We start from the raw sequence: 13,134 nt of genomic DNA on the forward strand, positions 1-13,134 counted from the left end.
CCAGCCTCTGAATTAATATTCTAAGACCAAGTGATAGTTATATATGAAACAAGGCTTGTTTGATACTTAAAATTTATCCATATAATCCATATTAACAAGCTTAAAAAAATTATGAACTGGTACCAAAAAGGCACCTAGCTGTACACGGAAGTTTCTGTCCCGCAGCCATTCAATCCCAAAGAAACACAAAGAAGCTTATAGCAATTATAAACTGCTTGGCCTATTAGCTTAGGATTATTATTAACTAGCTCTTACAACATAAATTCTTATCTATGTTTAGTCACATGGTTTGGCACCATTTCTCAGTGCTGCATTCTCATCTTGCTTCCTCTGCATTTGGGTGGCAACTACAGACTGAGCCTTTCCTCTTCCCAGAATTCTCCTAGTTTGGTCACCCCGCCTTTTACTTCCTGCCTGGCTAACTGGCCAACTGGCGTTTTATTAAGCCAATAAAAATCTCTTCAGGAAACAAAAACGTTATCCCACAGCACCTAGAAAAATTCAATATCCATTCATGATTAAAGTTCACAGAAAAACAGGAACAGAAGGAAAACTCCTCAGCTTGATACACAGCATACACAAAAACCCAACAACTAAATTCATACTTAAAAGTAAGGGAACAGCTATTTACTTTCAAACAAAGATCAACAATAGTGAAAGGCTAACCTCTTACCAAACTAAGATGCTCCCTCCATTCAGCTCTGAGGGAGGGAGGGTGGGAGGGAGGGAGGAAGGGAAGAAGGGGGGGGGGGAGAGAATATGAGTAATGGGCATGAAGCTCAAAAGAGAAATAAACCTAATCTTACTTGGAGACACATGACTGCAGAGAAGACACCAAAGAATTTATAAAACAAAGAAACTCTTACTACTGCTTTAAAAATATTAAGAGATGGATGTGGTGGTTCAAGCCAATAGTTCTGGCACTCAGGAGGCTGAAAGAGAAACCAGAAAATTATTAGCTGCCATGAGACCTTATCTCAAAAAAATAAAAAACTATGAAATGGGAAGCCACAGGAAATAACATGGTTCTAAAGCCTTAAGTTTCTACATAAATAAAGGAAAATTCAAACTTAGGTTGGTAATGACTGGTGCCTATATAGACTTGGATAATCCAAACAAAGTAACTTTGTTGAATGTTTAATTATTTTTTTAAACAGGTCTCACCATTGCCCAATCTGGATTCACCCTCGGGACTCAAGAGACCACATCCCACCATAACCTAATCTCAGCCTCCAAAATAGACTGTAACATGAACGGCCGGCTTGTTGGGCTATCTGTCCTGCCCGGTACCCCACAACGGGCAAGTCCCAAAGAAAATCACACAGAGGACTTCATAAGATTATAAACTGATTGGCCCATTAGCTCAGGCTACTTATTGGCTCTTATAACTTATGTTAGCCCATTATTTTTATCTATGTTAGCCACACGGCTCAGTACCTGTCTCAGCGGGCAGCTTACATCTTGTCTCTCCGGTGGTCTGGGCAGAACTGGGAGGAATCAGCTTCCCCTTCCCAAAATTCTCCTTTTCTCATTGCATCACCTCTACTTTCTGTCTGGTTTTCCCGCCTATACTTCCTGCCTGGCCAATCGGCATTTATTTAAAATATGATTGACAGAATACAGACAATTCTCCCGCACCAATAGATGGTGCTACAAGTTCATACCACAGCATGCAGCTAGACTTCAGGACAGAAGACTAATCTGCAAAAGCCAACCAAAGCTCTACACTGATGTGGGATTCCCCTCTGTACACTGTGAATATGTTTTATTACCATTGGTTAATAAAGAAGTTGCTTTGGGCCTGAGCAAGGCAGAATAGAGCTAGGCAAGGAAAATAAAACTGAATGCTGGGAGAAAGAAGGCAGAGTCAGAGAGAAGCCATATAGTCACCCACAGGAGACAGAAGCTTCCCCAGAGACCACCAGAACTTGTTGATAAGTCACAGCCACATGGCGATAAACAGATTAATAGAAATGAGTTAATTTAAGATATAAGAGTTAGCTAGAAATACGCTTAAGCTATTGGCCAAACAGTATGGAAAATAATAGCGTTTCTGTGTCATTATTTTGAGTCAGGGAAGTCGGGAAATGAACTAGCTACCTCTGACAACAATTGATGTCAACGTGGGTTGACTACATCCACGTAAAACCTGGAAAAACTTGGAAAGGATTTCTAGACACACACACACACACACAAAGTTTAGCCGCATTTTTTTTTTCAGATGGGCTTCTTTGCTGGAGGTGTGCCACAGTTCCTTTAAGAGAAGTATTCCTGATTCAGCAGTAGCCAAAAAAGGAAGGGAGGGAGGGAGAGAGGGAGGGAGGGAGGGGGAGGGGAGAGGAGGGAGAGGAAGGGGAGGGAAAGGGAGGGAAGAGGAAGGGGAGGGTAAGAGAAGGGAGAGGAAGAGGAGGGTAAGAGAAGGGAAAGGAGGAGAAGGGAGGGGAGGGGAGGGGAGGGGAGGGGAGGGGAGGGGAGGGGAGGGGAGGGGAGGGGAGGGGAGGGGAGGGGAGGGGAGGGGAGGGGAGGGAGGAGAGGAGAGGAGAGGAGAGGAGAGGAGAGGAGAGGAGAGGAGAGGAGAGGAGAGGAGAGGAGAGGAGAGGAGAGGAGAGGAAGAATTCATGCCTTCCTGGTCTGGCTCTTTCAGAAGGTCAAGAACTTGAATGAGGTTTTTGGGCAGCATGCTGCAAGTTACTTGGTGTCAGCATGGGCCAACTGATTACCAGATTTGAGGTAGTGAGCATGGCTCCCACTTAGCAGTCTCAGAGGCAGTGAATGGACCTCTGCCATGTTGGAGTGGGCAGAGCCAAAAGGCAAGGCAGCCTTAGTCCTAGCCATACTGCTTTGTATTTTAATCAGAGGTCCTGGTCAGAAAAGGATTACAGATATACAATAGGACAGATTCAGATGGAAAAGAGGTTCTACTTTTGTTTCCACAGAAGATGAGAACCTATGGTTTCCTTCCAGACTAATGTGGCTTGATGGACCAAGATCCCCCCCACCCAGAAAGGTCTCCATGAACCGCCCCCCCCAAAATACTTTACCGAGCAAAAAGCAGCAAGTAGTTTGGAGAGAACTATGCCCAAATTCCCTAAATGATTGTTTATAAATGTTTGTTTACATTTAAAGAGGGATATGCTATAGAGATGAATACTTTGCACTGGTATGGATCTCGGCCTATTGATATAAATTTTAGGTCAATTTTGTTACATGTATATTTCTGCTCTTGATTAAGGTATTGTGTTTGTAGAGTTCATTTAAAAATGTAATGTATAATTAAGAAATACAGGTTAATAGAGAGTCATCTATAATAATTAAACTTGTAGTCATGTTGGTTAGGTTTTCTAGATGTACAGAGATATATTTCAGATGGACAGATATTCTTCAGATCTTTCAAAGACTACAGAACATGGCCTTTAAAATGTTTTAAGAACTTAGGGCTTTCCATGACAGTGATACACATCTGCTCCTGGCAGCACCAATCTACTTCAAGAAGATGATGGGCATTGAAGAGGCTCCTCATAGAGTTTGTTAGCCATGTGGGCAAGAAACTACTCTTGCCTAAACTGCTTGAGTGGACTTGCAGGACCCACAGAAAAATGACAACTGAAGCTGCCTAAAAAAGGTGAGACAGTCTTCTGCTCATAAAAGAGTCTATCAGACATTCTGCAGGACAAAGAAGAAATTGACTGACAAACTGTCAATATAGGCAGAACTATCTTTGAAATTTCCTGCTTCAAGGAAAAGTCTGCCAGATACTATGAGACAGTAGGCTGAAGATGGGTTCCTGCAATGTTACTGAAGAACTCTGGGTGACTGTCCAGGCAGTGAGATGTCTCTGTCAATTCTAGAGTTTTGGAAGTTGCTTATAATGCACGTTCTGCTTGCTTAGGTAATATTACATCCTTCTGGAGTCTTTGATGCAGTTGAAGAATAGTTATAGTTTTCCTTAGTTATGATAAAATAGATATAAATATTATAACTATAATTCTTGCTTGATACCTGTTTATGTTAAAGTTAAAACTTTCCTTTTTATTTATACAGAAAAGGGGAGGTGGTGTGGGATTCCCCTCTGTATGCTGTGAATATGTTTTATTACCATTGGTTGATAAAGAAGGCGCCCCGGGCCTACGCAAGACAGAATAGACTTAGATGGGGGGGAAACTAAACTGAATGCTGGGAAAAAGAAGCAGAGTCAGAGAGAAGCCATGTAGCCACCCACAGGAGACTCCTCCTCCAGAGCTCACTGGAACCTCGCCAGTAAGTCACAGCCATGTGGCAATACACAGATTAATAGAAATGGGTCAAATATATATATATGAGTTAGCCAGAAATACTAAGCTATTGGCCAAGGAGTATTTTAATTAATACAGTTGTGTGTAATTATTTCAGGTCTGAGTAGCTGGGAATGAACGAGCAGCCTTCAACAACACTATACACTAATAACCTAATAACGAACACCAAAATTAAAAACACAAGTTGGGTGTGGCAGTACACACTTGTAATCCTCAGCTACTCAGGAGGCTGAGGCAAGACATTTCAAGCCTTTGGCCTAGACCACTTAGCAAAACCCCATCTGGAAGTGGTGGTGTGCTTTCCTAGTATGTGTGAGACGCTGAGTTCAATTTCCAGTATAGCAATAATGAACAAAAATATTTATGATACCTCAGAAATAAAAAAGAAAAATAAGAGAGAAATCAAAAAGAACACATAAAGAATTCATTACTGAAAAGCTGATGAAGATCTAAATAAGAGTTCATGAACAAGAAAACTAAACAGCAAAGATGTCAAATCTCCCCCAAATCAATGAACAGGTTTAAGTAAGTAATAAAATATTTACATATACATATATGTATATATATGGTTAGTGTTCTGCAGTCAACCTGACACAACAGGATCATTTAAGAAGGGACCCTGACTGAGAAAATGCTTCCTGTAAGCAAGTCTGTTAGGCATTTGTTTTTGTTTTTAAATGACTGAAGTAAGAGGGCTTAGCTCACTGTGGGGAGGTGGTCCTGGATACTGTAAGAAAACAGGCTGAGCAAATCAGGAGAACAAACAAGTCAGTAAGCAGCATTCCTCCATGGCCTCTGCTTCTGTTCCTGACTCCATGCTCTTGCCATGAGTTCCTACTCTGGCTTCCCTCGGTGAAGGACTATGATACGGAAGTGTAAATGAAATAACTCCCCCATTGTTTTTGGTCATGATGTTTTATCATACATAGAAACCCTAAGAGAAAGAATATTATTCTATACTTTATGGAAAACCAAAATACCTAGAAGAGCTGAAAGAATTCTTAAAAGGAATAAAACAGAAAGAATCTTGGTTCCACTGTTCAAGAAGTCTGAGGTATCTTATTCAAGATAATGCAGTCCTGGCAAATTGGGACATGTAGGTCAGTGGAACCCTAAAATGCAAGGGGAGGGGAGTACTTAAACCTAATCCCAAAACAGCAAAATACCAGAGCAAATTCTAAAGATTAAGTGGTAGGCAGACTTCACATCAACAGTTGAGATCCATAAAATACATGAGAAAAAAAAAAGATGAAAAAATATGAAGCTATTGCTAGGTGTGGTAGTGTATACCTGTAACTTGAGCACTTGGAAGACTGTCCCAAGTTTGATATTAGCCAGGACTCACAGCCTTGAACTCACAGAGATCTACCTGCCTTTGTCTCCCAAGTGCTGGAATTAGAGGTGTGTGCCACCACTGCCTCGACTGTGTGTGTGTGTGTATGGAAAGTCTCTTGTCCACAGGGCATACCTTGAGGACAAAATTTTATTCTTTATAGAAACAAAGCCAATACCTAGCACCCTCCCTTGTCTTTATCCATAGCAAAATAAGAAACCAAATACATCTTTCCTATAGTACATCCCCGATCACAAATTTGGCCTATAATTACAATATGTGGGAAACAGTGAGAAGGTCACCATAATATAAGTTCCAGGTTCCTATCTCAAACTAACTTACTAACTACTTAAATGAGTGGCAGAAGAGTACCAACTCCAGAGTTGTCCTCTGACCTGCACACATGTGCCATGGTACATGTGCACCTAGATGTAACCCTCCCTACAGAGACTAAATTCAGTCTACTACATTTCTACCTAGAATAGGCCAATAATTTAGAGAAACTCTAACCAATGAAGTTTTATAATAATTAGAGGCTATATTTGCTCATAATTTTAAAAACTAGGGTACAATTAATAGTTTGTGTAAGGGCAATTTATTTAAACTATAAAGTCACTATTTTAAAAAGAATGGTGACCCCAGAACATAATTAATCCTGTTTTATTCATCCTCATTTCAAAATGAGGGCTAGAGGGATGACTCAGCAGTTAAAAGCACTTCATGCAGAAGTTCCGGGTTCAATCCCCAGCACCCACACAGGCTTACAACCTTCTGTAACTCTAGTTCCAGGAAGATCCTAAACCTCCTGGTCTCCATGGGCACCAAGCAGGCCGCATGGTATAAAGACACAGAAGCAACCAAAATATACACATCAGAAATTGTTTTCAGAAGAAAAAAAACAACAACACTGTAGTATAGTATTTACATATGAAATTCTTAAAAATATATAAAATGTTTTTAAAGTTATGATCTATACACGTGTATTCTTAACTGGTAAGAAAGGATTCTTGCAGTCACATGTTCAAAGACTTTCTGTGATATATGTCCAAGGAATTTTAAAGATGTCACTATAAAGAGAACAAAGAAATACAGCTTAATTCCTGAATTGAAATTCTACAAATTCGGTATGATTAAAATCTCAGAAAGTTAAAGTCTAAAAAATAATGAATTCAAAATTTTTGACACTGTCCCTAACATACCTTTCTATTTGTTTCTTGCAATTTTGAATGTAAAACAGTGTGCTTTCCCAACCCCAAAGTAATTTATTGGTTTACATAAAAAAGGACTCTAAACAAATTCTCTTAAATTTAACCTTCTGATAGAATTAAGCTTATTTTACAGGTCACTCAATATTAACTTATATCTATGGCCTATAAAAATTATACTAAGTACAAGTTTTTGTTGTTGTTTTGAGACAGGGTCTCTCTATTATGTAGCTCCCACTGTCCTGGAATTCACTAGGTAGACAAGGCTGGCCTTGAATTCCCAGGAATCTGCCTGCCTTTGCCTCCTGAGTGTTGGGGTTAAGGAGCAGGCAACTGTCTACAGTCTCTGTTCTAAGAATCTAGTTACTTTAGTAGTGGCTTCTGGTTAAACTTAGCCTAAGTTTTCTAAACCTCTTCTATTTACCAAATTTAGCTAAAAAATACTTTTACATAGACTACAGTCTGTATCATACACCCCACACTCAACATCAATCAAATTATCCATAGGGGAATGCCTATCTCGCTGAAAAGGATCAAGGCATAGGATGATTTATCAGTGTAGGCTTGACATGAGGGAAGTCAAGCCAAGATCAAAAAGAAGTCATTTGTATCAGTACTTCCAAGAGAAAACAAGCCTAGAGAAATGCCATGTGACGGGGTTTTTAATCATTTACCTAGACTTCCACTAGGTGGAGCTATTGGCCACCTTCCAACATTGGTGCCGTCCTATGTTTCGCTAATGGAATTCCTTTCCGGGACATCAGCTTGCTCCTTTCTACTTACACACTCCCAAGCGTCCTAAACCCAATCTATGTACCAATACAGCAATAAAACGCTAACTAGATAGCACTCTGTTCTGAACACCTCAAGACTGAGGTGGGGTTGGGGGTGTTGACGAGGTCTAGTCTTGGTCCTATTCTCATAGAAACAGGATGGTGGGGGTGGGGAAGATAGTTCAAAACATAAAGTGCTTGCCTCATGTAAACAAGAGGACCTCGATTCAAGGACCTCGATTCAAGGACCTCGATTCAATCTGCAGAACCCATGTTTAAAAAAAAAAAAAAGGCTGGAAATGGAAATGTTAGTGCACTTGTAATCCCAACTCTGGGAAGGCAGAGCCAGGCAGATCCTTGCAGCTCACTAGTCAACCTAGTGCAATCAGTGAGTTTCAGGCTAAGAGATGCTATCTCAAACACACATCATTAATCTTGCTTTATTTCTCCTCATTTCAAAATGAGGACTAGAGGGATTCAAACTACCTACCTACCCCCTTAAACAATAGAGACCATCTTAGTTAGCAACTAGCTTTTATCATGGCTGATGCAGAGATAATGGACAAAAGGACCACAAAGGCAGACCCAGCCTTAATTGCTACAATGGAAACTGCCAGTTCTTGCCTTTGTCTCTTTTTTCCATTTAATACTAGGACTACTATAAGCAATTTGAGGAGAGATTTTTGTTTCATTAGACCTCTGTTCTTCCCAACATGATCATTTTTGTCTCTTTGACTAGGTTTGTAAGTATTTTAAAACTAATTCACACCAAAAATCAACTAAATATGGAACAAAACATCTACTGGGATAACTTATACATAATACAGAGAATCAGTCTCCCCATACGTGATCCTATATTGTTATTCAATATATACTCACTAAATTTTGTATACCTTCCAAATATTCACATTTTATGTGATATCCATCATATTTAATGGAGACAACTAAATAGCCATAATAAAAAGGAAGCTAACAACCTACTATAAAAATTGTTTTGGCTTTATAAATCCCTTAAACAACTATCAATCTAAATAAATGAGTACACCAGACCAACATCTGTACCTATTTTTACCTGTCTCTATAAATTAATTAGGAACAGTTAATATATATTCATATTAAGTTTGTCAAATCAGCCACTAGTGATATCAACTACTTTTAATCCCAGCACTCAGGAGAGGCAGGCAGATCTCTAAATTCAAGGTCAACCTGGTCTACTTGGCTACTTGGAAAGTTCTAGGATAGCCTGAGCCACACAATGAAACCCTATCTCCAAAAGACAAGATAAATCCTCTAAATAGGAAACTCTAAAGGAGGATAATGTCTGCCATTGATAAGGGTCATGAGCATTGTGTCCCTTTTGGCAAATTAGATGCTATTTTCTGGGAAAACTGGTGCTGGGAGGAGGGGGAGGACAGGACCATCTAAAGAGAACACATCTAAAGGTACCACAGTACCTACAAATGCACTTTTAGAATCTACTGTACTTTAACACAAAACTTTGACAATTTCTGATAAGAATCAGTTAAGGAACAATACTCAAGCAACTAAATCAGGAAGTTTGGTTGAGTTACAAATCTCACAGTAAACAATGAAAGGAGAAAAAGAAAAAAATTAACAATAACTGATATGCTGTAAGTAGACAAAAAGAGAAGGCAATTCACAAGATTATTATAGTCGACATTTTAAATTATGACATCTTATCCTAGGTTATATTGCTAAATATTCTTACTAACAAGACTAATGAAATATCCCACTACTTGCAAAAAAATCAGAAATAAAGAGAATTAAAATCAAGTTATTTTGTTGGATTTGATTTGGTTTTATTTTCTGGTTGGTCAGTTGCAATCTCACGTAGTCCAGGCTGACCTCAAACTCACTATGCAGTTGAGAATGGTCTTGGCTTTGAACTACTTTGATTATCCTACCTCCATCCCAAATACTGAAATTTTAGATCTATATAACTATATTCAGAAAGATTAGGCTCTTTTAAGGATAGGGTAACAGGGGTGGAAAGATGGCTCAGAGGTTAAGAGCATGGCTAAGTTAATGGCTGCTCTTCCAGAAGACCTGGGTTCAATTCCCAGCAGCCACATAGTGGTTCACTATCATCTATAATAGGGTTTAATGCCCTCTTCTGGCATGCAGATATATATGCAGAGCACTCTCACATAAAATATAAATAAATAATGTTTAAAGCATAAGGAAACAAAATGTCATGATATTTTATCCATTTTTGAAAAATTACTTTGAATACATAACCAATATGAGAAAACAAGTAGGATGAACAAAAGAAATAGGTACTTTGCATATAAAAATCACTTTTTCATCCAAAAATTTTAACTGAATAAATGTACGCTAAAAGAAACCAAGTTCTGAGAACAAAGGAAGATAAAATGAGCAAATATACTGCACACAAAGGGATTCTCAGTTATAATCCTGTTTCAACATACTTACTAACATTTTATACCAACACAAGATACTATGACGATTTTGCAAAGCATCACAAAATTTTACTCTTTGAATTGAAATAAACTGATTCAAGATCACATGAAGAACACACCCATTCTACAATCTGAAGAGTATTACGTTTTATAATACCCAAAGGAGCAACCACTAAAACAGTAATCTTGCCAAAGTAAATTACGAGCACACAATCACAACACAAATTATGAAAATGTATAACATAAACAATTTCATTAAGACAGGAGCTATAACTTATTCCTCTAACCCTTATCTTACCATGTGGCTATTAAACAAAATGGGATCACAATTGACTATAATCATAATTTAAATTGTTCTGATTGTGAAATTAGTAAGGGAACGGGGGCAAGTTTAAAGGGAGAGAAGATAGAATACAATAATAACAAGTGTGGGGTAGGGGAGGAATAATGGAACAGAAAAGGTCAAATGGATTGGAATGTGGGAAGGCAGGACAGAGAGGGAATACCAGAATAACTGTCTTAGTTAGGGTTTCTATTGCTGCAAGACACCATAACCACAGCAACTCTTATAAAGTAAAATATTTAATTGGGGCTGACTTACAATTTCAGAGATTCAGTCCATTAACATCATGGTGGGACAAGGCGGCATGCAGGCAGATATGGTGCTGGAGGAGGAGCTCAGAGTCCTACATCTTTATTTGCAGGCAACAGAAAGAAAAACTGTGTCACACTGGCCAAACTTGAGCTTAGAAGAGCTCAAAGCCTGCCTCAACAGTAATATACTTCCCCCAATAAGGCCATACCTACTCCAACAAGACCACACCTAATAGTATCACTCCCTATGGGCCAAGCATTCACACAATGAGTTGGGGGGGGTCACTGAAATCAACACATTCCACTCCCTGGCCCCCAAAGGCTTGATGAATAATGCAGGAAAGCATTCAGTCCAACTTCAAAGAACCCTAGGCTATAATAGTCTCAACCCTGTTCAAAAGTGCAAAGTTTGGTCTCTTCTGAAACTCATGCAATCTCTTAACTGTTAACTGTAATCTCGTTTTAAAAAAAGCAGATCACGTGTTTCCAACATATAATGACACAGGATATATATTACTGTTCCAAAATGGAATAAAGGGAGGATGGTGGGGAAATATTGGACCAAAGCAGGACAGAAAACCAGTTGGGAAAACTCCAAACTCTGAATTTCTGTCTAATATTAAAACGCTCTTCAGATTTCCAACTCCTTTCAGCTTTGTTCACTACAACACACTTCTCTCTTGGGTTGGTTCCACTCCTTTGTTAGTAGCTCTCCTCAATGAGTATTCCTTTGGCTCTGGCATTTCTAAGACATGAACAAAGGCGAAAGGAAGAGACAGAGAATAAAATTGAAATTGAAAGTAATTCTGGAGCTGAAATAGTCACTGGAAACATTCAAAGGCAAATTTGAGTAGATAGAATAAAAAAAATCAGCATATGTGAAAAGCTGTAACAACTGAAGTTAAATGAACTGAGGTGTGGGAAGAAGAAAGACTGAGGAAAAGTGAACTGAGGAAAAGGGACTTGTATAATGCAACCAAGAGAACTAACCAAAGATATGGTGTTGGGTCAAAATTATCTCAAGGCCTGTACCCTTAAGGCCTGTAGGACAGAGAAAAGCCTGGCTTGAGTTTGAAGGATAGTCTTAAAGCTACCAAGTGGGGGATGAGACAGCCAAAAATCTAGGCAGGCGCCCCTCTAGCCAGATGGAGGGCTTGGCTGTCTCTCATTGGCTGGAGGTACCCCCCACATCCTCACATCACACAATATCACTTATAACGCTGGTGCTCACAGCAATAAACTGAGTTCTTGCTTTGACTTGACTCCCTGTCGCATCTGATTGTCCTGCATGGTGGGGCTGGGGTACTCACCTTTCCCTGGGGAATAAGGCTGAGACCAGGCACATAGGAAAAATGAGAATTCTGTGTGTGTGTGTGTGTGTGTGTGTGTGTGTGTGTGTGTGTGCACGCGCGCGCACGTGCTGCAAAGAGAGAGGAAAAAGAGACCAAACATGCAATGATCAAATACTTTACAAATTTGATTAAAGACATATTCATCTAGTAAGCTCAAAAGAATCCATCAGAAATGAGCTGAGGGGCGATTTATTACACCAAACCACATCATCACCTGCCAAAAGCAAAGAAAAGAGAGAAGAAATTCCTCATACGCAATGGAGCTCAGTAAGATCATCACCAGATTTCTTACTGGAAAAGCCGAAGGCCAGACTGACAATCAAAACTCTGGAAAAAGTTGAGAGGAAAATGCCATGTTAACTAAGAGTCCTCTATCTGGCAACAATGACCTTCAGAAGTGAGAGAGAAAAAACAATTTTACTAGATAAGCAAAAGTGAAGGAAATTGATTACCACTAGACCCACTCCCTTAAATAATACACATCAAACTAAAAGGTTTTTGATTCCACTGGTCATTAATCAATATGAGTTAGGCAGATGTAGCATGAATTCTAGTTGGTCTTAATAAATAAAACCTGGAGTCAGATATTAGGAGGGAAAAGCTGAAGAAACAGAGAAGCAGTGCAGCCAGCCACTAGAGAGACCTTTTACCTCTACCAATGTTCAGATTGCAGGGGTGATCCTGTCCTCAAAGACTGCCTCAGACTGCAACTGTCTCCACCAAACCTCAAACTACAATGAGCTCCTGTCTTCTCCCACCTTATATTACTCTCTCCACGCAGCCATATCACTCCTGTCTACCTCCCTAGTGCTGGGATTAAAGGTGTGGGATCCCAAGCACCGGGATCACCTTTGAGCTGTTTCTCTTTTCGATAGATTCAGCCTTGTATAGCCTAGGGTGGCTTTGAGCTAACAGAGATTCCTCTGCCTTTGTCTCTCGGGTCCTGGGACTAAAGGTGTGGCCTCTAGTGGCTTCACTCTGCACTCTGATATTCAGGCAAGCTTTGTTAAAACATAAACAAAATATCAACTACAGGCAGATATAACCAGAAATTGATATTTTTGTTGTATTTCATCACTTAGAAAAAGTGATTTTCTTAAATTTGTTTTTGGGGAAGCAATTTTGTAACTTGGAGGCAAGTGGA

At 39.5% G+C, this 13,134-nt stretch overlaps 1 protein-coding gene across 3 annotated transcripts in view; it reads right to left on the reverse strand.

Moving 5' to 3' along the window:
* The window catches only part of Nck1 (NCK adaptor protein 1), a 58,344-nt gene that overhangs the window by 23,426 nt on the left and 21,784 nt on the right, over positions 1-13,134 (reverse strand). The window contains exon 1 of one of the 3 annotated variants that reach the window (XM_085689620.2): positions 10,646-10,736. The exons of the other annotated variants lie outside the window; for them this stretch is intronic. The gene's annotated coding sequence lies outside the window, so the exon portion shown is untranslated. Of the gene's footprint in view, positions 1-10,645; positions 10,737-13,134 lie in introns of those variants that run through there. 3 annotated transcript variants of the gene reach the window in all.

The sequence above is a fragment of the Myodes glareolus genome, chromosome 4, assembly GCF_982192425.1.
Source record: "Myodes glareolus chromosome 4, mMyoGla1.1, whole genome shotgun sequence".
Taxonomy (NCBI): domain Eukaryota; kingdom Metazoa; phylum Chordata; class Mammalia; order Rodentia; family Cricetidae; genus Myodes; species Myodes glareolus.